The sequence below is a fragment of the Mixophyes fleayi genome, chromosome 1, assembly GCF_038048845.1.
Source record: "Mixophyes fleayi isolate aMixFle1 chromosome 1, aMixFle1.hap1, whole genome shotgun sequence".
Lineage (NCBI taxonomy): Eukaryota > Metazoa > Chordata > Amphibia > Anura > Limnodynastidae > Mixophyes > Mixophyes fleayi.
The window spans coordinates 281990014-282014228 of record NC_134402.1 but is presented as its reverse complement, the minus strand read 5'-3'; the positions used below and the strand labels follow the sequence as shown (position 1 = coordinate 282014228).

The 24215-nt window shown below is 31.0% G+C and overlaps 14 non-coding genes across 14 annotated transcripts; all 14 read right to left on the bottom strand.

Annotated features, from left to right (window-relative positions):
• Window positions 1-2019: 2019 nt before the first annotated feature.
• TRNAP-AGG (transfer RNA proline (anticodon AGG)) lies at window positions 2020-2091 on the bottom strand. The gene has a single exon. It is a non-coding gene; the product is annotated as a tRNA-Pro (tRNA).
• Window positions 2092-3008: 917 nt separating this feature from the next.
• Window positions 3009-3080, bottom strand: TRNAP-AGG (transfer RNA proline (anticodon AGG)). Its single transcript has one exon. It is a non-coding gene; the product is annotated as a tRNA-Pro (tRNA).
• Window positions 3081-3997: 917 nt separating this feature from the next.
• On the bottom strand, window positions 3998-4069 carry TRNAP-AGG (transfer RNA proline (anticodon AGG)). The gene has a single exon. It is a non-coding gene; the product is annotated as a tRNA-Pro (tRNA).
• Window positions 4070-4986: 917 nt separating this feature from the next.
• Window positions 4987-5058, bottom strand: TRNAP-AGG (transfer RNA proline (anticodon AGG)). The gene has a single exon. It is a non-coding gene; the product is annotated as a tRNA-Pro (tRNA).
• Window positions 5059-5975: 917 nt separating this feature from the next.
• TRNAP-AGG (transfer RNA proline (anticodon AGG)) lies at window positions 5976-6047 on the bottom strand. The gene has a single exon. It is a non-coding gene; the product is annotated as a tRNA-Pro (tRNA).
• A 3882-nt stretch (window positions 6048-9929) lies between these two features.
• On the bottom strand, window positions 9930-10001 carry TRNAP-AGG (transfer RNA proline (anticodon AGG)). Its single transcript has one exon. It is a non-coding gene; the product is annotated as a tRNA-Pro (tRNA).
• Window positions 10002-10918: 917 nt separating this feature from the next.
• Window positions 10919-10990, bottom strand: TRNAP-AGG (transfer RNA proline (anticodon AGG)). Its single transcript has one exon. It is a non-coding gene; the product is annotated as a tRNA-Pro (tRNA).
• Window positions 10991-12896: 1906 nt separating this feature from the next.
• Window positions 12897-12968, bottom strand: TRNAP-AGG (transfer RNA proline (anticodon AGG)). The gene has a single exon. It is a non-coding gene; the product is annotated as a tRNA-Pro (tRNA).
• A 914-nt stretch (window positions 12969-13882) lies between these two features.
• Window positions 13883-13954, bottom strand: TRNAP-AGG (transfer RNA proline (anticodon AGG)). Its single transcript has one exon. It is a non-coding gene; the product is annotated as a tRNA-Pro (tRNA).
• Window positions 13955-16840: 2886 nt separating this feature from the next.
• On the bottom strand, window positions 16841-16912 carry TRNAP-AGG (transfer RNA proline (anticodon AGG)). Its single transcript has one exon. It is a non-coding gene; the product is annotated as a tRNA-Pro (tRNA).
• A 1906-nt stretch (window positions 16913-18818) lies between these two features.
• On the bottom strand, window positions 18819-18890 carry TRNAP-AGG (transfer RNA proline (anticodon AGG)). The gene has a single exon. It is a non-coding gene; the product is annotated as a tRNA-Pro (tRNA).
• A 2894-nt stretch (window positions 18891-21784) lies between these two features.
• Window positions 21785-21856, bottom strand: TRNAP-AGG (transfer RNA proline (anticodon AGG)). Its single transcript has one exon. It is a non-coding gene; the product is annotated as a tRNA-Pro (tRNA).
• A 918-nt stretch (window positions 21857-22774) lies between these two features.
• On the bottom strand, window positions 22775-22846 carry TRNAP-AGG (transfer RNA proline (anticodon AGG)). The gene has a single exon. It is a non-coding gene; the product is annotated as a tRNA-Pro (tRNA).
• A 918-nt stretch (window positions 22847-23764) lies between these two features.
• On the bottom strand, window positions 23765-23836 carry TRNAP-AGG (transfer RNA proline (anticodon AGG)). The gene has a single exon. It is a non-coding gene; the product is annotated as a tRNA-Pro (tRNA).
• Between the last annotated feature and the right edge of the window lie 379 nt (window positions 23837-24215).

Genomic DNA, 24215 nt, shown 5'->3' with positions numbered 1-24215 from the left:
AATCAACTAAAAACAATAAGATGAAAATGACAAGGAGTCATGGGCTTGTCCGGGATTTGAACCCGGGACCTCTCGCACCCTAAGTGACAATCATACCCCTAGACCAACGAGCCATTTAGAAGCAAAAATTTAAGTGCATTTTTCGAATTTTTAAAAGCAAAAAGAAGTAATTATTTTAAAAATGTAATTCTGCCAAAAAGAAACTTGTAAAGTATAGAAAATATTACCTTTAACTAGATATTTTACAATGTAAACCCATTTCAATATTGCAATTTTATTATATATGATGCCTACAGTGTTTGGGTTTTTCTGGGGAATAATCAGAGAATCTATCACACTCTATGTGAGAAGAACGTTTTTAGACCAATAAGCAACACAAGAGAACATGATTTAGCTGTGTTTTGTGTCAAAATGAGACTGTTCTTTAAATACACTCCAGGTCAACAACGTTGGAGAGATTTGTTTATCTGATATGGTTCCATATGGTTGATTTTCTTACGAAGTATGCACTTATGAAAGTGTAAGTTTTTATTAATATAACATATTGTTGATGTTGAGATTTTTCTAAGCATTCACATCTGAAAGTTTGAAAGCAAAGAATCACAGTACCTACAAAGTATCTGCTCTTAATTAGTATCATATCTGTAAATATTAAAGACACTCAAAAGAAAGACTTTATTTATTCATATCTTAAGTTAATATAGATTTATTTAGGAACACTACTGTCTTCTATAGAAAAGAAATGTACAAGTCATCGAAAATGTAACCATAGGAGTCACATTTTACTAAATTTACTCACTTGAAAATCATAAAGCCAAGATTCATAAGTACCTGCAAAGAATAGTCTCATTCAGTTTGGGCACATGAGACTTTTTGAAACATTAACAAAGAATCATCCCATTAATACATAGGGATTTTGTTTTGGACAATGTTATGAGAGCTATTTTCGGAAATTGACAAAATCTAATTTGAAATGGCTAGCTTTACTGAATCAACTAAAAACAATAAGATGAAAATGACAAGGAGTCATGGGCTCGTCTGGGATTTGAACCCGGGACCTCTTGCACCCTAAGCGAGAATCATACCCCTAGACCAACGAGCCATTTAGAAGCAAAAATTTAAGTGCATTTTTCGAATTTTTAAAAGCAAAAAGAAGTAATTATTTTAAAAATGTAATTCTGCCAAAAAGAAACTTGTAAAGTATAGAAAATATTACCTTTAACTAGATATTTTACAATGTAAACCCATTTCAATATTGCAATTTTATTATATATGATGCCTACAGTGTTTGGGTTTTTCTGGGGAATAATCAGAGAATCTATCACACTCTATGTGAGAAGAACGTTTTTAGACCAATAAGCAACACAAGAGAACATGATTTAGCTGTGTTTTGTGTCAAAATGAGACTGTTCTTTAAATACACTCCAGGTCAACAATGTTGGAGAGATTTGTTTATCTGATATGGTTCCATATGGTTGATTTTCTTACGAAGTATGCACTTATGAAAGTGTAAGTTTTTATTAATATAACATATTGTTGATGTTGAGATTTTTCTAAGCATTCACATCTGAAAGTTTGAAAGCAAAGAATCACAGTACCTACAAAGTATCTACTCTTAATTAGTATCATATCTGTAAATATTAAAGACACTCAAAAGAAAGACTTTATTTATTCATATCTTAAGTTAATATAGATTTATTTAGGAACACTACTGTCTTCTATAGAAAAGAAATGTACAAGTCATCGAAAATGTAACCATAGGAGTCACATTTTACTAAATTTACTCACTTGAAAATCATAAAGCCAAGATTCATAAGTACCTGCAAAGAATAGTCTCATTCAGTTTGGGCACATGAGACTTTTTGAAACATTAACAAAGAATCATCCCATTAATACATAGGGATTTTGTTTTGGACAATGTTATGAGAGCTATTTTCAGAAATTGACAAAATCTAACTTGAAATGGCTAGCTTTACTGAATCAACTAAAAACAATAAGATGAAAATGACAAGGAGTCATGGGCTCGTCCGGGATTTGAACCCGGGACCTCTCGCACCCTAAGCGAGAATCATACCCCTAGACCAACGAGCCATTTAGAAGCAAAATTTTAAGTGCATTTTTCGAATTTTTAAAAGCAAAAAGAAGTAATTTTTTTAAAAATGTAATTCTGCCAAAAAGAAACTTGTAAAGTATAGAAAATATTACCTTTAACTAGATATTTTACAATGTAAACCCATTTCAATATTGCAATTTTATTATATATGATGCCTACAGTGTTTGGGTTTTTCTGGGGAATAATCAGAGAATCTATCACACTCTATGTGAGAAGAACGTTTTTAGACCAATAAGCAACACAAGAGAACATGATTTAGCTGTGTTTTGTGTCAAAATGAGACTGTTCTTTAAATACACTCCAGGTCATCTACGTTGGAGAGATTTGTTTATCTGATATGGTTCCATATGGTTGATTTTCTTACGAAGTATGCACTTATGAAAGTGTAAGTTTTTATTAATATAACATATTGTGTATGTTGAGATTTTTCTAAGCATTCACATCTGAAAATTTGAAAGCCAAGAATCACAGTACCTACAAAGTACCTACTCTTTATTAGTATCATATCTGTAAATAATAAAGACACTCAAACGAAAGACTTTATTTATTCATATCTTAAGTTAATATAGATTTATTTAGGAACACTACTGTCTTCTATAGAAAAGAAATGTACAAGTCATCGAAAATGTAACCATAGGAGTCACATTTTACTAAATTTACTCACTTGAAAATCATAAAGCCAAGATTCATAAGTACCTGCAAAGAATAGTCTCATTCAGTTTGGGCACATGAGACTTTTTGAAACATTAACAAAGAATCATCCCATTAATACATAGGGATTTTGTTTTGGACAATGTTATGAGAGCTATTTTCGGAAATTGACAAAATCTAATTTGAAATGGCTAGCTTTACTGAATCAACTAAAAACAATAAGATGAAAATTACAAGGAGTCATGGGCTCGTCCGGGATTTGAACCCGGGACCTCTCGCACCCTAAGCGAGAATCATACCCCTAGACCAACGAGCCATTTAGAAGCAAAAATTTAAGTGCATTTTTCGAATTTTTAAAAGCAAAAAGAAGTAATTATTTTAAAAATGTAATTCTGCCAAAAAGAAACTTGTAAAGTATAGAAAATATTACCTTTAACTAGATATTTTACAATGTAAACCCATTTCAATATTGCAATTTTATTATATATGATGCCTACAGTGTTTGGGTTTTTCTGGGGAATAATCAGAGAATCTATCACACTCTATGTGAGAAGAACGTTTTTAGACCAATAAGCAACACAAGAGAACATGATTTAGCTGTGTTTTGTGTCAAAATGAGACTGTTCTTTAAATACACTCCAGGTCAACAATGTTGGAGAGATTTGTTTATCTGATATGGTTCCATATGGTTGATTTTCTTACGAAGTATGCACTTATGAAAGTGTAAGTTTTTATTAATATAACATATTGTTGATGTTGAGATTTTTCTAAGCATTCACATCTGAAAGTTTGAAAGCAAAGAATCACAGTACCTACAAAGTATCTACTCTTAATTAGTATCATATCTGTAAATATTAAAGACACTCAAAAGAAAGACTTTATTTATTCATATCTTAAGTTAATATAGATTTATTTAGGAACACTACTGTCTTCTATAGAAAAGAAATGTACAAGTCATCGAAAATGTAACCATAGGAGTCACATTTTACTAAATTTACTCACTTGAAAATCATAAAGCCAAGATTCATAAGTACCTGCAAAGAATAGTCTCATTCAGTTTGGGCACATGAGACTTTTTGAAACATTAACAAAGAATCATCCCATTAATACATAGGGATTTTGTTTTGGACAATGTTATGAGAGCTATTTTCGGAAATTGACAAAATCTAACTTGAAATGGCTAGCTTTACTGAATCAACTAAAAACAATAAGATGAAAATGACAAGGAGTCATGGGCTCGTCCGGGATTTGAACCCGGGACCTCTTGCACCCTAAGCGAGAATCATACCCCTAGACCAACGAGCCATTTAGAAGCAAAAATTTAAGTGCATTTTTCGAATTTTTAAAAGCAAAAAGAAGTAATTATTTTAAAAATGTAATTCTGCCAAAAAGAAACTTGTAAAGTATAGAAAATATTACCTTTAACTAGATATTTTACAATGTAAACCCATTTCAATATTGCAATTTTATTATATATGATGCCTACAGTGTTTGGGTTTTTCTGGGGAATAATCAGAGAATCTATCACACTCTATGTGAGAAGAACGTTTTTAGACCAATAAGCAACACAAGAGAACATGATTTAGCTGTGTTTTGTGTCAAAATGAGACTGTTCTTTAAATACACTCCAGGTCATCTACGTTGGAGAGATTTGTTTATCTGATATGGTTCCATATGGTTGATTTTCTTACGAAGTATGCACTTATGAAAGTGTAAGTTTTTATTAATATAACATATTGTGTATGTTGAGATTTTTCTAAGCATTCACATCTGAAAATTTGAAAGCCAAGAATCACAGTACCTACAAAGTACCTACTCTTTATTAGTATCATATCTGTAAATAATAAAGACACTCAAACGAAAGACTTTATTTATTCATATCTTAAGTTAATATAGATTTATTTAGGAACACTACTGTCTTCTATAGAAAAGAAATGTACAAGTCATCGAAAATGTAACCATAGGAGTCACATTTTACTAAATTTACTCACTTGAAAATCATAAAGCCAAGATTCATAAGTACCTGCAAAGAATAGTCTCATTCAGTTTGGGCACATGAGACTTTTTGAAACATTAACAAAGAATCATCCCATTAATACATAGGGATTTTGTTTTGGACAATGTTATGAGAGCTATTTTCGGAAATTGACAAAATCTAATTTGAAATGGCTAGCTTTACTGAATCAACTAAAAACAATAAGATGAAAATTACAAGGAGTCATGGGCTCGTCCGGGATTTGAACCCGGGACCTCTCGCACCCTAAGCGAGAATCATACCCCTAGACCAACGAGCCATTTAGAAGCAAAAATTTAAGTGCATTTTTCGAATTTTTAAAAGCAAAAAGAAGTAATTATTTTAAAAATGTAATTCTGCCAAAAAGAAACTTGTAAAGTATAGAAAATATTACCTTTAACTAGATATTTTACAATGTAAACCCATTTCAATATTGCAATTTTATTATATATGATGCCTACAGTGTTTGGGTTTTTCTGGGGAATAATCAGAGAATCTATCACACTCTATGTGAGAAGAACGTTTTTAGACCAATAAGCAACACAAGAGAACATGATTTAGCTGTGTTTTGTGTCAAAATGAGACTGTTCTTTAAATACACTCCAGGTCAACAATGTTGGAGAGATTTGTTTATCTGATATGGTTCCATATGGTTGATTTTCTTACGAAGTATGCACTTATGAAAGTGTAAGTTTTTATTAATATAACATATTGTTGATGTTGAGATTTTTCTAAGCATTCACATCTGAAAGTTTGAAAGCAAAGAATCACAGTACCTACAAAGTATCTACTCTTAATTAGTATCATATCTGTAAATATTAAAGACACTCAAAAGAAAGACTTTATTTATTCATATCTTAAGTTAATATAGATTTATTTAGGAACACTACTGTCTTCTATAGAAAAGAAATGTACAAGTCATCGAAAATGTAACCATAGGAGTCACATTTTACTAAATTTACTCACTTGAAAATCATAAAGCCAAGATTCATAAGTACCTGCAAAGAATAGTCTCATTCAGTTTGGGCACATGAGACTTTTTGAAACATTAACAAAGAATCATCCCATTAATACATAGGGATTTTGTTTTGGACAATGTTATGAGAGCTATTTTCGGAAATTGACAAAATCTAACTTGAAATGGCTAGCTTTACTGAATCAACTAAAAACAATAAGATGAAAATGACAAGGAGTCATGGGCTCGTCCGGGATTTGAACCCGGGACCTCTTGCACCCTAAGCGAGAATCATACCCCTAGACCAACGAGCCATTTAGAAGCAAAAATTTAAGTGCATTTTTCGAATTTTTAAAAGCAAAAAGAAGTAATTATTTTAAAAATGTAATTCTGCCAAAAAGAAACTTGTAAAGTATAGAAAATATTACCTTTAACTAGATATTTTACAATGTAAACCCATTTCAATATTGCAATTTTATTATATATAATGCCTACAGTGTTTGGGTTTTTCTGGGGAATAATCAGAGAATCTATCACACTCTATGTGAGAAGAACGTTTTTAGACCAATAAGCAACACAAGAGAACATGATTTAGCTGTGTTTTGTGTCAAAATGAGACTGTTCTTTAAATACACTCCAGGTCATCTACGTTGGAGAGATTTGTTTATCTGATATGGTTCCATATGGTTGATTTTCTTACGAAGTATGCACTTATGAAAGTGTAAGTTTTTATTAATATAACATATTGTGTATGTTGAGATTTTTCTAAGCATTCACATCTGAAAATTTGAAAGCCAAGAATCACAGTACCTACAAAGTACCTACTCTTTATTAGTATCATATCTGTAAATAATAAAGACACTCAAACGAAAGACTTTATTTATTCATATCTTAAGTTAATATAGATTTATTTAGGAACACTACTGTCTTCTATAGAAAAGAAATGTACAAGTCATCGAAAATGTAACCATAGGAGTCACATTTTACTAAATTTACTCACTTGAAAATCATAAAGCCAAGATTCATAAGTACCTGCAAAGAATAGTCTCATTCAGTTTGGGCACATGAGACTATTTGAAACATTAACAAAGAATCATCCCATTAATACATAGGGATTTTGTTTTGGACAATGTTATGAGAGCTATTTTTGGAAATTGACAAAATCTAATTTGAAATGGCTAGCTTTACTGAATCAACTAAAAACAATAAGATGAAAATGACAAGGAGTCAAGGGCTCGTCCAGGATTTGAACCCGGGACCTCTTGCACCCTAAGCAAGAATCATACCCCGAGACCAACGAGCCATTCAGAAACAATATTTTAAGTGCGTTTTTCGAATTTTTAAAAGCAAAAAGAAGTAATTATTTTAAAAATGTAATTCTGCCAAAAAGAAACTTGTAAAGTATAGAAAATATTACCTTTAACTAGATATTTTACAATGTAAAACCCATTTCAATATTGCAATTTTATTATATATGATGCCTACAATGTTTGGGTTTTTCTGGGGAATAATCAGAGAATCTATCACACTCTATGTGAGAAGAACGTTTTTAGACCAATAAGCAACACAAGAGAACATGATTTAGCTGTGTTTTGTGTCAAAATGAGACTGTTCTTTAAATACACTCCAGGTCAACAACGTTGGAGAGATTTGTTTATCTGATATGGTTCCATATGGTTGATTTTCTTACGAAGTATGCACTTATGAAAGTGTAAATTTTTATTAATATAACATATTGTTGATGTTGAGATTTTTCTAAGCATTCACATCTGAAAGTTTGAAAGCAAAGAATCACAGTACCTACAAAGTATCTACTCTTAATTAGTATCATATCTGTAAATATTAAAGACACTCAAAAGAAAGACTTTATTTATTCATATCTTAAGTTAATATAGATTTATTTAGGAACACTACTGTCTTCTATAGAAAAGAAATGTACAAGTCATCGAAAATGTAACCATAGGAGTCACATTTTACTAAATTTACTCACTTGACAATCATAAAGTCAAGATTCATAAGTACCTGCAAAGAATAGTCTCATTCAGTTTGGGCACATGAGACTTTTTTAAACATTAACTAAGAATCATCCCATTAATACATAGGGATTTTGTTTTGGACAATGTTATGAGAGCTATTTTTGGAAATTGACAAAATCTAACTTGAAATGGCTAGCTTTACTGAATCAACTAAAAACAATAAGATGAAAATGACTATAAGTCATGGGCTCGTCCGAGATTTCAACCCGGGACCTCTCGCACCCTAAGCGAGAATCATACCTCTAGACCAACGATCCATTCAGAAGCATAAATTTAAATGTGTTTTTCGAATTTTTAAAAGCAAAAAGAAGTAATTATTTTAAAAATTTAATTCTGACAAAAAGAAAATTGCAAAGTATAGAAAATATTACCTTTAACTAGACATTTTACAATGTAAACCCATTTCAATATTGCAATTTTATTATATATGATGCCTACAGTGTTTGGATTTTTCTGGGGAATAATCAGAGAATCTATCACACTCTATGTGAGAAGAACGTTTTTAGACCAATAAGCAACACAAGAGAACATGATTTAGCTGTGTTTTGTTTCAAAATGAGACTGGTCTTTAAATACACTCCAGGTCATCTACGTTGGAGAGATTTGTTTATCTGATATGGTTCAATAGGGTTGATTTTCTTACGATGTATGCACTTATGAAAGTGTAAGTTTTTATTAATATAACATATTGTTGATGTTGAGATTTTTCTAAGCATTCACATCTGAAAATTTGAAAGCCAAGAATCACAGTACCTACAAAGTACCTACTCTTTATTAGTATCATATCTGTAAATAATAAAGACCCTCAAATGAAAGACTTTATTTATTCATATCTTAAGTTAATATAGATTTATTTAGGAACACTACTGTATTCTATAGAAAAGAAATGTACAAGTCATTGAAAATGTAACTATAGGAGTCACATTTTACTAAATTTACTCACTTGAAAATCATAAAGCCAAGATTCATAAGTACCTTCAAAGAATAGTCTCATTCAGTTTGGGCACATGAGACTTTTTGAAACATTAACTAAGAATCATCCCATTAATACATAGGGATTTTGTTTTGGACAATGTTATGAGAGCTATTTTGGGAAATTGACAAAATCTATCTTGAAATGGCTAGCTTTACTGAATCAACTAAAAACAATAAGATGAAAATGACTATAAGTCATGGGCTCGTCCGAGATTTCAACCCGGGACCTCTCGCACCCTAAGCGAGAATCATACCCCTAGACCAACGAGCCATTCAGAAGCATAAATTTAAGTGCGTTTTTCGAATTTTTAAAAGCAAAAAGAAGTAATTATTTTAAAAATGTAATTCTGCCAAAAAGAAACTTGTAAAGTATAGAAAATATTACCTTTAACTAGATATTTTACAATGTAAACCCATTTCAATATTGCAATTTTATTATATATGATGCCTACAGTGTTTGGGTTTTTCTGGGGAATAATCAGAGAATCTATCACACTCTATGTGAGAAGAACGTTTTTAGACCAATAAGCAACACAAGAGAACATGATTTAGCTGTGTTTTGTGTCAAAATGAGACTGTTCTTTAAATACACTCCAGGTCAACAACGGAGAGATTTGTTTATCTGATATGGTTCCATATGGTTGATTTTCTTACGAAGTATGCACTTATGAAAGTGTAAGTTTTTATTAATATAACATATTGTTGATGTTGAGATTTTTCTAAGCATTCACATCTGAAAGTTTGAAAGCAAAGAATCACAGTACCTACAAAGTATCTACTCTTAATTAGTATCATATCTGTAAATATTAAAGACACTCAAAAGAAAGACTTTATTTATTCATATCTTAAGTTAATATAGATTTATTTAGGAACACTACTGTCTTCTATAGAAAAGAAATGTACAAGTCATCGAAAATGTAACCATAGGAGTCACATTTTACTAAATTTACTCACTTGAAAATCATAAAGCCAAGATTCATAAGTACCTGCAAAGAATAGTCTCATTCAGTTTGGGCACATGAGACTTTTTGAAACATTAACAAAGAATCATCCCATTAATACATAGGGATTTTGTTTTGGACAATGTTATGAGAGCTATTTTCGGAAATTGACAAAATCTAATTTGAAATGGCTAGCTTTACTGAATCAACTAAAAACAATAAGATGAAAATTACAAGGAGTCATGGGCTCGTCCGGGATTTGAACCCGGGACCTCTCGCACCCTAAGCAAGAATTATACCCCTAGACCAACGAGCCATTTAGAAGCAAAAATTTAAGTGCATTTTTTGCATTTTTAAAAGCAAAAAGAAGTAATTATTTTAAAAATGTAATTCTGCCAAAAAGAAACTTGTAAAGTATAGAAAATATTACCTTTAACTAGATATTTTACAATGTAAACCCATTTCAATATTGCAATTTTATTATATATGATGCCTACAGTGTTTGGGTTTTTCTGGGGAATAATCAGAGAATCTATCACACTCTATGTGAGAAGAACGTTTTTAGACCAATAAGCAACACAAGAGAACATGATTTAGCTCTGTTTTGTGTCAAAAAGAGACTGTTCTTTAAATACACTCCAGGTCATCTACGTTGGAGAGATTTGTTTATCTGATATGGTTCCATATGGTTGATTTTCTTACGAAGTATGCACTTATGAAAGTGTAAGTTTTTATTAATATAACATATTGTGTATGTTGAGATTTTTCTAAGCATTCACATCTGAAAATTTGAAAGCCAAGAATCACAGTACCTACAAAGTACCTACTCTTTATTAGTATCATATCTGTAAATAATAAAGACACTCAAACGAAAGACTTTATTTATTCATATCTTAAGTTAATATAGATTTATTTAGGAACACTACTGTCTTCTATAGAAAAGAAATGTACAAGTCATCGAAAATGTAACCATAGGAGTCACATTTTACTAAATTTACTCACTTGAAAATCATAAAGCCAAGATTCATAAGTACCTGCAAAGAATAGTCTCATTCAGTTTGGGCACATGAGACTTTTTGAAACATTAACAAAGAATCATCCCATTAATACATAGGGATTTTGTTTTGGACAATGTTATGAGAGCTATTTTCGGAAATTGACAAAATCTAATTTGAAATGGCTAGCTTTACTGAATCAACTAAAAACAATAAGATGAAAATGACAAGGAGTCATGGGCTCGTCCGGGATTTGAACCCGGGACCTCTCGCACCCTAAGCAAGAATCATACCCCTAGACCAACGAGCCATTTAGAAGCAAAAATTTAAGTGCATTTTTCGAATTTTTAAAAGCAAAAAGAAGTAATTATTTTAAAAATGTAATTCTGTGAAAAAGAAACTTGTAAAGTATAGAAAATATTACCTTTAACTAGATATTTTACAATGTAAACCCATTTCAATATTGCAATTTTATTATATATGATGCCTACAGTGTTTGGGTTTTTCTGGGGAATAATCAGAGAATCTATCACACTCTATGTGAGAAGAACGTTTTTAGACCAATAAGCAACACAAGAGAACATGATTTAGCTGTGTTTTGTGTCAAAATGAGACTGTTCTTTAAATACACTCCAGGTCATCTACGTTGGAGAGATTTGTTTATCTGATATGGTTCCATATGGTTGATTTTCTTACGAAGTATGCACTTATGAAAGTGTAAGTTTTTATTAATATAACATATTGTGTATGTTGAGATTTTTCTAAGCATTCACATCTGAAAATTTGAAAGCCAAGAATCACAGAACCTACAAAGTACCTACTCTTTATTAGTATCATATCTGTAAATAATAAAGACACTCAAACGAAAGACTTTATTTATTCATATCTTAAGTTAATATAGATTTATTTAGGAACACTACTGTCTTCTATAGAAAAGAAATGTACAAGTCATCGAAAATGTAACCATAGGAGTCACATTTTACTAAATTTACTCACTTGAAAATCATAAAGCCAAGATTCATAAGTACCTGCAAAGAATAGTCTCATTCAGTTTGGGCACATGAGACTTTTTGAAACATTAACAAAGAATCATCCCATTAATACATAGGGATTTTGTTTTGGACAATGTTATGAGAGCTATTTTCGGAAATTGACAAAATCTAATTTGAAATGGCTAGCTTTACTGAATCAACTAAAAACAATAAGATGAAAATGACAAGGAGTCATGGGCTCGTCCGGGATTTGAACCTGGGACCTCTCGCACCCTAAGCAAGAATCATACCCCTAGACCAACGAGCCATTTAGAAGCAAAAATTTAAGTGCATTTTTCGAATTTTTAAAAGCAAAAAGAAGTAATTATTTTAAAAATGTAATTCTGTGAAAAAGAAACTTGTAAAGTATAGAAAATATTACCTTTAACTAGATATTTTACAATGTAAACCCATTTCAATATTGCAATTTTATTATATATGATGCCTACAGTGTTTGGGTTTTTCTGGGGAATAATCAGAGAATCTATCACACTCTATGTGAGAAGAACGTTTTTAGACCAATAAGCAACACAAGAGAACATGATTTAGCTGTGTTTTGTGTCAAAATGAGACTGTTCTTTAAATACACTCCAGGTCATCTACGTTGGAGAGATTTGTTTATCTGATATGGTTCCATATGGTTGATTTTCTTACGAAGTATGCACTTATGAAAGTGTAAGTTTTTATTAATATAACATATTGTGTATGTTGAGATTTTTCTAAGCATTCACATCTGAAAATTTGAAAGCCAAGAATCACAGTACCTACAAAGTACCTACTCTTTATTAGTATCATATCTGTAAATAATAAAGACACTCGAACGAAAGACTTTATTTATTCATATCTTAAGTTAATATAGATTTATTTAGGAACACTACTGTCTTCTATAGAAAAGAAATGTACAAGTCATCGAAAATGTAACCATAGGAGTCACATTTTACTAAATTTACTCACTTGAAAATCATAAAGCCAAGATTCATAAGTACCTGCAAAGAATAGTCTCATTCAGTTTGGGCACATGAGACTTTTTGAAACATTAACAAAGAATCATCCCATGAATACATAGGGATTTTGTTTTGGACAATGTTATGAGAGCTATTTTCGGAAATTGACAAAATCTAATTTGAAATGGCTAGCTTTACTGAATCAACTAAAAACAATAAGATGAAAATGACAAGGAGTCATGGGCTCGTCCGGGATTTGAACCCGGGACCTCTCGCACCCTAAGCAAGAATCATACCCCTAGACCAACGAGCCATTTAGAAGCAAAAATTTAAGTGCATTTTTCGAATTTTTAAAAGCAAAAAGAAGTAATTATTTTAAAAATGTAATTCTGCCAAAAAGAAACTTGTAAAGTATAGAAAATATTACCTTTAACTAGATATTTTACAATGTAAACCCATTTCAATATTGCAATTTTATTATATATGATGCCTACAGTGTTTGGGTTTTTCTGGGGAATAATCAGAGAATCTATCACACTCTATGTGAGAAGAACGTTTTTAGACCAATAAGCAACACAAGAGAACATGATTTAGCTGTGTTTTGTGTCAAAATGAGACTGTTCTTTAAATACACTCCAGGTCAACAACGGAGAGATTTGTTTATCTGATATGGTTCCATATGGTTGATTTTCTTACGAAGTATGCACTTATGAAAGTGTAAGTTTTTATTAATATAACATATTGTTGATGTTGAGATTTTTCTAAGCATTCACATCTGAAAGTTTGAAAGCAAAGAATCATAGTACCTACAAAGTATCTACTCTTAATTAGTATCATATCTGTAAATATTAAAGACACTCAAAAGAAAGACTTTATTTATTCATATCTTAAGTTAATATAGATTTATTTAGGAACACTACTGTCTTCTATAGAAAAGAAATGTACAAGTCATCGAAAATGTAACCATAGGAGTCACATTTTACTAAATTTACTCACTTGAAAATCATAAAGCCAAGATTCATAAGTACCTGCAAAGAATAGTCTCATTCAGTTTGGGCACATGAGACTTTTTGAAACATTAACAAAGAATCATCCCATTAATACATAGGGATTTTGTTTTGGACAATGTTATGAGAGCTATTTTCGGAAATTGACAAAATCTAATTTGAAATGGCTAGCTTTACTGAATCAACTAAAAACAATAAGATGAAAATTACAAGGAGTCATGGGCTCGTCCGGGATTTGAACCCGGGACCTCTCGCACCCTAAGCAAGAATCATACCCCTAGACCAACGAGCCATTTAGAAGCAAAAATTTAAGTGCATTTTTTGAATTTTTAAAAGCAAAAAGAAGTAATTATTTTAAAAATGTAATTCTGCCAAAAAGAAACTTGTAAAGTATAGAAAATATTACCTTTAACTAGATATTTTACAATGTAAACCCATTTCAATATTGCAATTTTATTATATATGATGCCTACAGTGTTTGGGTTTTTCTGGGGAATAATCAGAGAATCTATCACACTCTATGTGAGAAGAACGTTTTTAGACCAATAAGCAACACAAGAGAACATGATTTAGCTGTGTTTTGTGTCAAAATGAGACTGTTCTTTAAATACACTCCAGGTCAACAACGGAGAGATTTTTTTATCTGATATGGTTCCATATGGTTGATTTTCTTACGAAGTATGCACTTATGAAAGTGTAAGTTTTTATTAATATAACATATTGTTGATGTTGAGATTTTTCTAAGCATTCACATCTGAAAGTTTGAAAGCAAAGAATCACAGTACCTACAAAGTATCTACTCTTAATTAGTATCATATCTGTAAATATTAAAGACACTCAAAAGAAAGACTTTATTTATTCATATCTTAAGTTAATATAGATTTATTTAGGAACACTACTGTCTTCTATAGAAAAGAAATGTACAAGTCATCGAAAATGTAACCATAGGAGTCACATTTTACTAAATTTACTCACTTGAAAATCATAAAGCCAAGATTCATAAGTACCTGCAAAGAATAGTCTCATTCAGTTTGGGCACATGAGGCTTTTTGAAACATTAACAAAGAATCATCCCATTAATACATAGGGATTTTGTTTTGGACAATGTTATGAGAGCTATTTTCGGAAATTGACAAAATCTAATTTGAAATGGCTAGCTTTACTGAATCAACTAAAAACAATAAGATGAAAATTACAAGGAGTCATGGGCTCGTCCGGGATTTGAACCTGGGACCTCTCGCACCCTAAGCAAGAATCATACCCCTAGACCAACGAGCCATTTAGAAGCAAAAATTTAAGTGCATTTTTTGAATTTTTAAAAGCAAAAAGAAGTAATTATTTTAAAAATGTAATTCTGCCAAAAAGAAACTTGTAAAGTATAGAAAATATTACCTTTAACTAGATATTTTACAATGTAAACCCATTTCAATATTGCAATTTTATTATATATGATGCCTACAGTGTTTGGGTTTTTCTGGGGAATAATCAGAGAATCTATCACACTCTATGTGAGAAGAACGTTTTTAGACCAATAAGCAACACAAGAGAACATGATTTAGCTGTGTTTTGTGTCAAAATGAGACTGTTCTTTAAATACACTCCAGGTCAACAACGGAGAGATTTGTTTATCTGATATGGTTCCATATGGTTGATTTTCTTACGAAGTATGCACTTATGAAAGTGTAAGTTTTTATTAATATAACATATTGTTGATGTTGAGATTTTTCTAAGCATTCACATCTGAAAGTTTGAAAGCAAAGAATCACAGTACCTACAAAGTATCTACTCTTAATTAGTATCATATCTGTAAATATTAAAGACACTCAAAAGAAAGACTTTATTTATTCATATCTTAAGTTAATATAGATTTATTTAGGAACACTACTGTCTTCTATAGAAAAGAAATGTACAAGTCATCGAAAATGTAACCATAGGAGTCACATTTTACTAAATTTACTCACTTGAAAATCATAAAGCCAAGATTCATAAGTACCTGCAAAGAATAGTCTCATTCAGTTTGGGCACATGAGGCTTTTTGAAACATTAACAAAGAATCATCCCATTAATACATAGGGATTTTGTTTTGGACAATGTTATGAGAGCTATTTTCGGAAATTGACAAAATCTAATTTGAAATGGCTAGCTTTACTGAATCAACTAAAAACAATAAGATGAAAATTACAAGGAGTCATGGGCTCGTCCGGGATTTGAACCTGGGACCTCTCGCACCCTAAGCAAGAATCATACCCCTAGACCAACGAGCCATTTAGAAGCAAAAATTTAAGTGCATTTTTTGAATTTTTAAAAGCAAAAAGAAGTAATTATTTTAAAAATGTAATTCTGCCAAAAAGAAACTTGTAAAGTATAGAAAATATTACCTTTAACTAGATATTTTACAATGTAAACCCATTTCAATATTGCAATTTTATTATATATGATGCCTACAGTGTTTGGGTTTTTCTGGGGAATAATCAGAGAATCTATCACACTCTATGTGAGAAGAACGTTTTTAGACCAATAAGCAACACAAGAGAACATGATTTAGCTGTGTTTTGTGTCAAAATGAGACTGTTCTTTAAATACACTCCAGGTCAACAACGGAGAGATTTGTTTATCTGATATGGTTCCATATGGTTGATTTTCTTACGAAGTATGCACTTATGAAAGTGTAAGTTTTTATTAATATAACATATTGTTGATGTTGAGATTTTTCTAAGCATTCACATCTGAAAGTTTGAAAGCAAAGAATCACAGTACCTACAAAGTATCTACTCTTAATTAGTATCATATCTGTAAATATTAAAGACACTCAAAAGAAAGACTTTATTTATTCATATCTTAAGTTAATATAGATTTATTTAGGAACACTACTGTCTTCTATAGAAAAGAAATGTACAAGTCATCGAAAATGTAACCATAGGAGTCACATTTTACTAAATTTACTCACTTGAAAATCATAAAGCCAAGATTCATAAGTACCTGCAAAGAATAGTCTCATTCAGTTTGGGCACATGAGACTTTTTGAAACATTAACAAAGAATCATCCCATTAATACATAGGGATTTTGTTTTGGACAATGTTATGAGAGCTATTTTCGGAAATTGACAAAATCTAATTTGAAATGGCTAGCTTTACTGAATCAACTAAAAACAATAAGATGAAAATGACAAGGAGTCATGGGCTCGTCCGGGATTTGAACCCGGGACCTCTCGCACCCTAAGCAAGAATCATACCCCTAGACCAACGAGCCATTTAGAAGCAAAAATTTAAGTGCATTTTTCGAATTTTTAAAAGCAAAAAGAAGTAATTATTTTAAAAATGTAATTCTGTGAAAAAGAAACTTGTAAAGTATAGAAAATATTACCTTTAACTAGATATTTTACAATGTAAACCCATTTCAATATTGCAATTTTATTATATATGATGCCTACAGTGTTTGGGTTTTTCTGGGGAATAATCAGAGAATCTATCACACTCTATGTGAGAAGAACGTTTTTAGACCAATAAGCAACACAAGAGAACATGATTTAGCTGTGTTTTGTGTCAAAATGAGACTGTTCTTTAAATACACTCCAGGTCATCTACGTTGGAGAGATTTGTTTATCTGATATGGTTCCATATGGTTGATTTTCTTACGAAGTATGCACTTATGAAAGTGTAAGTTTTTATTAATATAACATATTGTGTATGTTGAGATTTTTCTAAGCATTCACATCTGAAAATTTGAAAGCCAAGAATCACAGAACCTACAAAGTACCTACTCTTTATTAGTATCATATCTGTAAATAATAAAGACACTCAAACGAAAGACTTTATTTATTCATATCTTAAGTTAATATAGATTTATTTAGGAACACTACTGTCTTCTATAGAAAAGAAATGTACAAGTCATCGAAAATGTAACCATAGGAGTCACATTTTACTAAATTTACTCACTTGAAAATCATAAAGCCAAGATTCATAAGTACCTGCAAAGAATAGTCTCATTCAGTTTGGGCACATGAGACTTTTTGAAACATTAACAAAGAATCATCCCATGAATACATAGGGATTTTGTTTTGGACAATGTTATGAGAGCTATTTTCGGAAATTGACAAAATCTAATTTGAAATGGCTAGCTTTACTGAATCAACTAAAAACAATAAGATGAAAATGACAAGGAGTCATGGGCTCGTCCGGGATTTGAACCTGGGACCTCTCGCACCCTAAGCAAGAATCATACCCCTAGACCAACGAGCCATTTAGAAGCAAAAATTTAAGTGCATTTTTCGAATTTTTAAAAGCAAAAAGAAGTAATTATTTTAAAAATGTAATTCTGTGAAAAAGAAACTTGTAAAGTATAGAAAATATTACCTTTAACTAGATATTTTACAATGTAAACCCATTTCAATATTGCAATTTTATTATATATGATGCCTACAGTGTTTGGGTTTTTCTGGGGAATAATCAGAGAATCTATCACACTCTATGTGAGAAGAACGTTTTTAGACCAATAAGCAACACAAGAGAACATGATTTAGCTGTGTTTTGTGTCAAAATGAGACTGTTCTTTAAATACACTCCAGGTCATCTACGTTGGAGAGATTTGTTTATCTGATATGGTTCCATATGGTTGATTTTCTTACGAAGTATGCACTTATGAAAGTGTAAGTTTTTATTAATATAACATATTGTTGATGTTGAGATTTTTCTAAGCATTCACATCTGAAAGTTTGAAAGCAAAGAATCACAGTACCTACAAAGTATCTACTCTTAATTAGTATCATATCTGTAAATATTAAAGACACTCAAAAGAAAGACTTTATTTATTCATATCTTAAGTTAATATAGATTTATTTAGGAACACTACTGTCTTCTATAGAAAAGAAATGTACAAGTCATCGAAAATGTAACCATAGGAGTCACATTTTACTAAATTTACTCACTTGAAAATCATAAAGCCAAGATTCATAAGTACCTGCAAAGAATAGTCTCATTCAGTTTGGGCACATGAGACTTTTTGAAACATTAACAAAGAATCATCCCATTAATACATAGGGATTTTGTTTTGGACAATGTTATGAGAGCTATTTTCGGAAATTGACAAAATCTAATTTGAAATGGCTAGCTTTACTGAATCAACTAAAAACAATAAGATGAAAATGACAAGGAGTCATGGGCTCGTCCGGGATTTGAACCCGGGACCTCTCGCACCCTAAGCAAGAATCATACCCCTAGACCAACGAGCCATTTAGAAGCAAAATTTAAGTGCATTTTTCGAATTTTTAAAAGCAAAAAGAAGTAATTATTTTAAAAATGTAATTCTGCCAAAAAGAAACTTGTAAAGTATAGAAAATATTACCTTTAACTAGATATTTTACAATGTAAACCCATTTCAATATTGCAATTTTATTATATATGATGCCTACAGTGTTTGGGTTTTTCTGGGGAATAATCAGAGAATCTATCACACTCTATGTGAGAAGAACGTTTTTAGACCAATAAGCAACACAAGAGAACATGATTTAGCTGTGTTTTGTGTCAAAATGAGACTGTTCTTTAAATACACTCCAGGTCAACAACGTTGGAGAGATTTGTTTATCTGATATGGTTCCATATGGTTGATTTTCTTACGAAGTATGCACTTATGAAAGTGTAAGTTTTTATTAATATAACATATTGTTGATGTTGAGATTTTTCTAAGCATTCACATCTGAAAGTTTGAAAGCAAAGAATCACAGTACCTACAAAGTATCTACTCTTAATTAGTATCATATCTGTAAATAGTAAAGACACTCAAAAGAAAGACTTTATTTATTCATATCTTAAGTTAATATAGATTTATTTAGGAACACTACTGTCTTCTATAGAAAAGAAATGTACAAGTCATCGAAAATGTAACCATAGGAGTCACATTTTACTAAATTTACTCACTTGAAAATCATAAAGCCAAGATTCATAAGTACCTGCAAAGAATAGTCTCATTCAGTTTGGGCACATGAGACTTTTTGAAACATTAACAAAGAATCATCCCATTAATACATAGGGATTTTGTTTTGGACAATGTTATGAGAGCTATTTTCGGAAATTGACAAAATCTAATTTGAAATGGCTAGCTTTACTGAATCAACTAAAAACAATAAGATGAAAATGACAAGGAGTCATGGGCTCGTGCGGGATTTGAACCTGGGACCTCTCGCACCCTAAGCGAGAATCATACCCCTAGACCAACGAGCCATTTAGAAGCAAAAATTTAAGTGCATTTTTTCGAATTTTTAAAAGCAAAAAGAAGTAATTATTTTAAAAATGTAATTCTGCCAAAAAGAAACTTGTAAAGTATAGAAAATATTACCTTTAACTAGATATTTTACAATGTAAACCCATTTCAATATTGCAATTTTATTATATATGATGCCTACAGTGTTTGGGTTTTTCTGGGGAATAATCAGAGAATCTATCACACTCTATGTGAGAAGAACATTTTTAGACCAATAAGCAACACAAGAGAACATGATTTAGCTGTGTTTTGTGTCAAAATGAGACTGTTCTTTAAATACACTCCAGGTCATCTACGTTGGAGAGATTTGTTTATCTGATATGGTTCCATATGGTTGATTTTCTTACGAAGTATGCACTTATGAAAGTGTAAGTTTTTATTAATATAACATATTGTGTATGTTGAGATTTTTCTAAGCATTCACATCTGAAAATTTGAAAGCCAAGAATCACAGTACCTACAAAGTACCTACTCTTTATTAGTATCATATCTGTAAATAATAAAGACACTCAAACGAAAGACTTTATTTATTCATATCTTAAGTTAATATAGATTTATTTAGGAACACTACTGTCTTCTATAGAAAAGAAATGTACAAGTCATCGAAAATGTAACCATAGGAGTCACATTTTACTAAATTTACTCACTTGAAAATCATAAAGCCAAGATTCATAAGTACCTGCAAAGAATAGTCTCATTCAGTTTGGGCACATGAGACTTTTTGAAACATTAACAAAGAATCATCCCATTAATACATAGGGATTTTGTTTTGGACAATGTTATGAGAGCTATTTTCGGAAATTGACAAAATCTAATTTGAAATGGCTAGCTTTACTGAATCAACTAAAAACAATAAGATGAAAATGACAAGGAGTCATGGGCTCGTCCGGGATTTGAACCCAGGACTTCTCGCACCCTAAGCAAGAATCATACCCCTAGACCAACGAGCCATTTAGAAGCAAAAATTTAAGTGCATTTTCGAATTTTTAAAAGCAAAAAGAAGTAATTATTTTAAAAATGTAATTCTGCCAAAAAGAAACTTGTAAAGTATAGAAAATATTACCTTTAACTAGATATTTTACAATGTAAACCCATTTCAATATTGCAATTTTATTATATATGATGCCTACAGTGTTTGGGTTTTTCTGGGGAATAATCAGAGAATCTATCACACTCTATGTGAGAAGAACATTTTTAGACCAATAAGCAACACAAGAGAACATGATTTAGCTGTGTTTTGTGTCAAAATGAGACTGTTCTTTAAATACACTCCAGGTCAACAACGTTGGAGAGATTTTTTTATCTGATATGGTTCCATATGGTTGATTTTCTTACGAAGTATGCACTTATGAAAGTGTAAGTTTTTATTAATATAACATATTGTGTATGTTGAGATTTTTCTAAGCATTCACATCTGAAAATTTGAAAGCCAAGAATCACAGTACCTACAAAGTACCTACTCTTTATTAATATCATATCTGTAAATAATAAAGACACTCAAACGAAAGACTTTATTTATTCATATCTTAAGTTAATATAGATTTATTTAGGAACACTACTGTCTTCTATAGAAAAGAAATGTACAAGTCATCGAAAATGTAACCATAGGAGTCACATTTTACTAAATTTACTCACTTGAAAATCATAAAGCCAAGATTCATAAGTACCTGCAAAGAATAGTCTCATTCAGTTTGGGCACATGAGACTTTTTGAAACATTAACAAAGAATCATCCCATTAATACATAGGGATTTTGTTTTAGACAATGTTATGAGAGCTATTTTCGGAAATTGACAAAATCTAATTTGAAATGGCTAGCTTTACTGAATCAACTAAAAACAATAAGATGAAAATGACAAGGAGTCATGGGCTCGTCCGGGATTTGAACCCGGGACCTCTCGCACCCTAAGCGAGAATCATACCCCTAGACCAACGAGCCATTTAGAAGCAAAAATTTAAGTGCATTTTTTCGAATTTTTAAAAGCAAAAAGAAGTAATTATTTTAAAAATGTAATTCTGCCAAAAAGAAACTTGTAAAGTATAGAAAATATTACCTTTAACTAGATATTTTACAATGTAAACCCATTTCAATATTGCAATTTTATTATATATGATGCCTACAGTGTTTGGGTTTTTCTGGGGAATAATCAGAGAATCTATCACACTCTATGTGAGAAGAACGTTTTTAGACCAATAAGCAACACAAGAGAACATGATTTAGCTGTGTTTTGTGTCAAAATGAGACTGTTCTTTAAATACACTCCAGGTCAACAATGTTGGAGAGATTTGTTTATCTGATATGGTTCCATATGGTTGATTTTCTTACGAAGTATGCACTTATGAAAGTGTAAGTTTTTATTAATATAACATATTGTTGATGTTGAGATTTTTCTAAGCATTCACATCTGAAAGTTTGAAAGCAAAGAATCACAGTACCTACAAAGTATCTACTCTTAATTAGTATCATATCTGTAAATATTAAAGACACTCAAAAGAAAGACTTTATTTATTCATATCTTAAGTTAATATAGATTTATTTAGGAACACTACTGTCTTCTATAGAAAAGAAATGTACAAGTCATCGAAAATGTAACCATAGGAGTCACATTTTACTAAATTTACTCACTTGAAAATCATAAAGCCAAGATTCATAAGTACCTGCAAAGAATAGTCTCATTCAGTTTGGGCACATGAGACTTTTTGAAACATTAACAAAGAATCATCCCATTAATACATAGGGATTTTGTTTTGGACAATGTTATGAGAGCTATTTTCGGAAATTGACAAAATCTAACTTGAAATGGCTAGCTTTACTGAATCAACTAAAAACAATAAGATGAAAATGACAAGGAGTCATGGGCTCGTCCGGGATTTGAACCCGGGACCTCTCGCACCCTAAGCGAGAATCATACCCCTAGACCAACGAGCCATTTAGAATCAAAAATTTAAGTGCATTTTTCAAATTTTTAAAAGCAAAAAGAAGTAATTATTTTAAAAATGTAATTCTGCCAAAAAGAAACTTGTAAAGTATAGAAAATATTACCTTTAACTAGATATTTTACAATGTAAACCCATTTCAATATTGCAATTTTATTATATATGATGCCTACAGTGTTTGGGTTTTTCTGGGGAATAATCAGAGAATCTATCACACTCTATGTGAGAAGAACGTTTTTAGACCAATAAGCAACACAAGAGAACATGATTTAGCTGTGTTTTTTTGTCAAAATGAGACTGTTCTTTAAATACACTCCAGGTCATCTACGTTGGAGAGATTTGTTTATCTGATATGGTTCCATATGGTTGATTTTCTTACGAAGTATGCACTTATGAAAGTGTAAGTTTTTATTAATATAACATATTGTGTATGTTGAGATTTTTCTAAGCATTCACATCTGAAAATTTGAAAGCCAAGAATCACAGTACCTACAAAGTACCTACTCTTTATTAGTATCATATCTGTAAATAATAAAGACACTCAAACGAAAGACTTTATTTATTCATATCTTAAGTTAATATAGATTTATTTAGGAACACTACTGTCTTCTATAGAAAAGAAATGTACAAGTCATCGAAAATGTAACCATAGGAGTCACATTTTACTAAATTTACTCACTTGAAAATCATAAAGCCAAGATTCATAAGTACCTGCAAAGAATAGTCTCATTCAGTTTGGGCACATGAGACTTTTTGAAACATTAACAAAGAATCATCCCATTAATACATAGGGATTTTGTTTTGGACAATGTTATGAGAGCTATTTTCGGAAATTGACAAAATCTAATTTGAAATGGCTAGCTTTACTGAATCAACTAAAAACAATAAGATGAAAATGACAAGGAGTCATGGGCTCGTCCGGGATTTGAACCCGGGACCTCTCGCACCCTAAGCGAGAATCATACCCCTAGACCAACGAGCCATTTAGAAGCAAAAATTTAAGTGCATTTTTCGAATTTTTAAAAGCAAAAAGAAGTAATTATTTTAAAAATGTAATTCTGCCAAAAAGAAACTTGTAAAGTATAGAAAATATTACCTTTAACTAGATATTTTACAATGTAAACCCATTTCAATATTGCAATTTTATTATATATGATGCCTACAGTGTTTGGGTTTTTCTGGGGAATAATCAGAGAATCTATCACACTCTATGTGAGAAGAACATTTTTAGACCAATAAGCAACACAAGAGAACATGATTTAGCTGTGTTTTGTGTCAAAATGAGACTGTTCTTTAAATACACTCCAGGTCAACAACGTTGGAGAGATTTTTTTATCTGATATGGTTCCATATGGTTGATT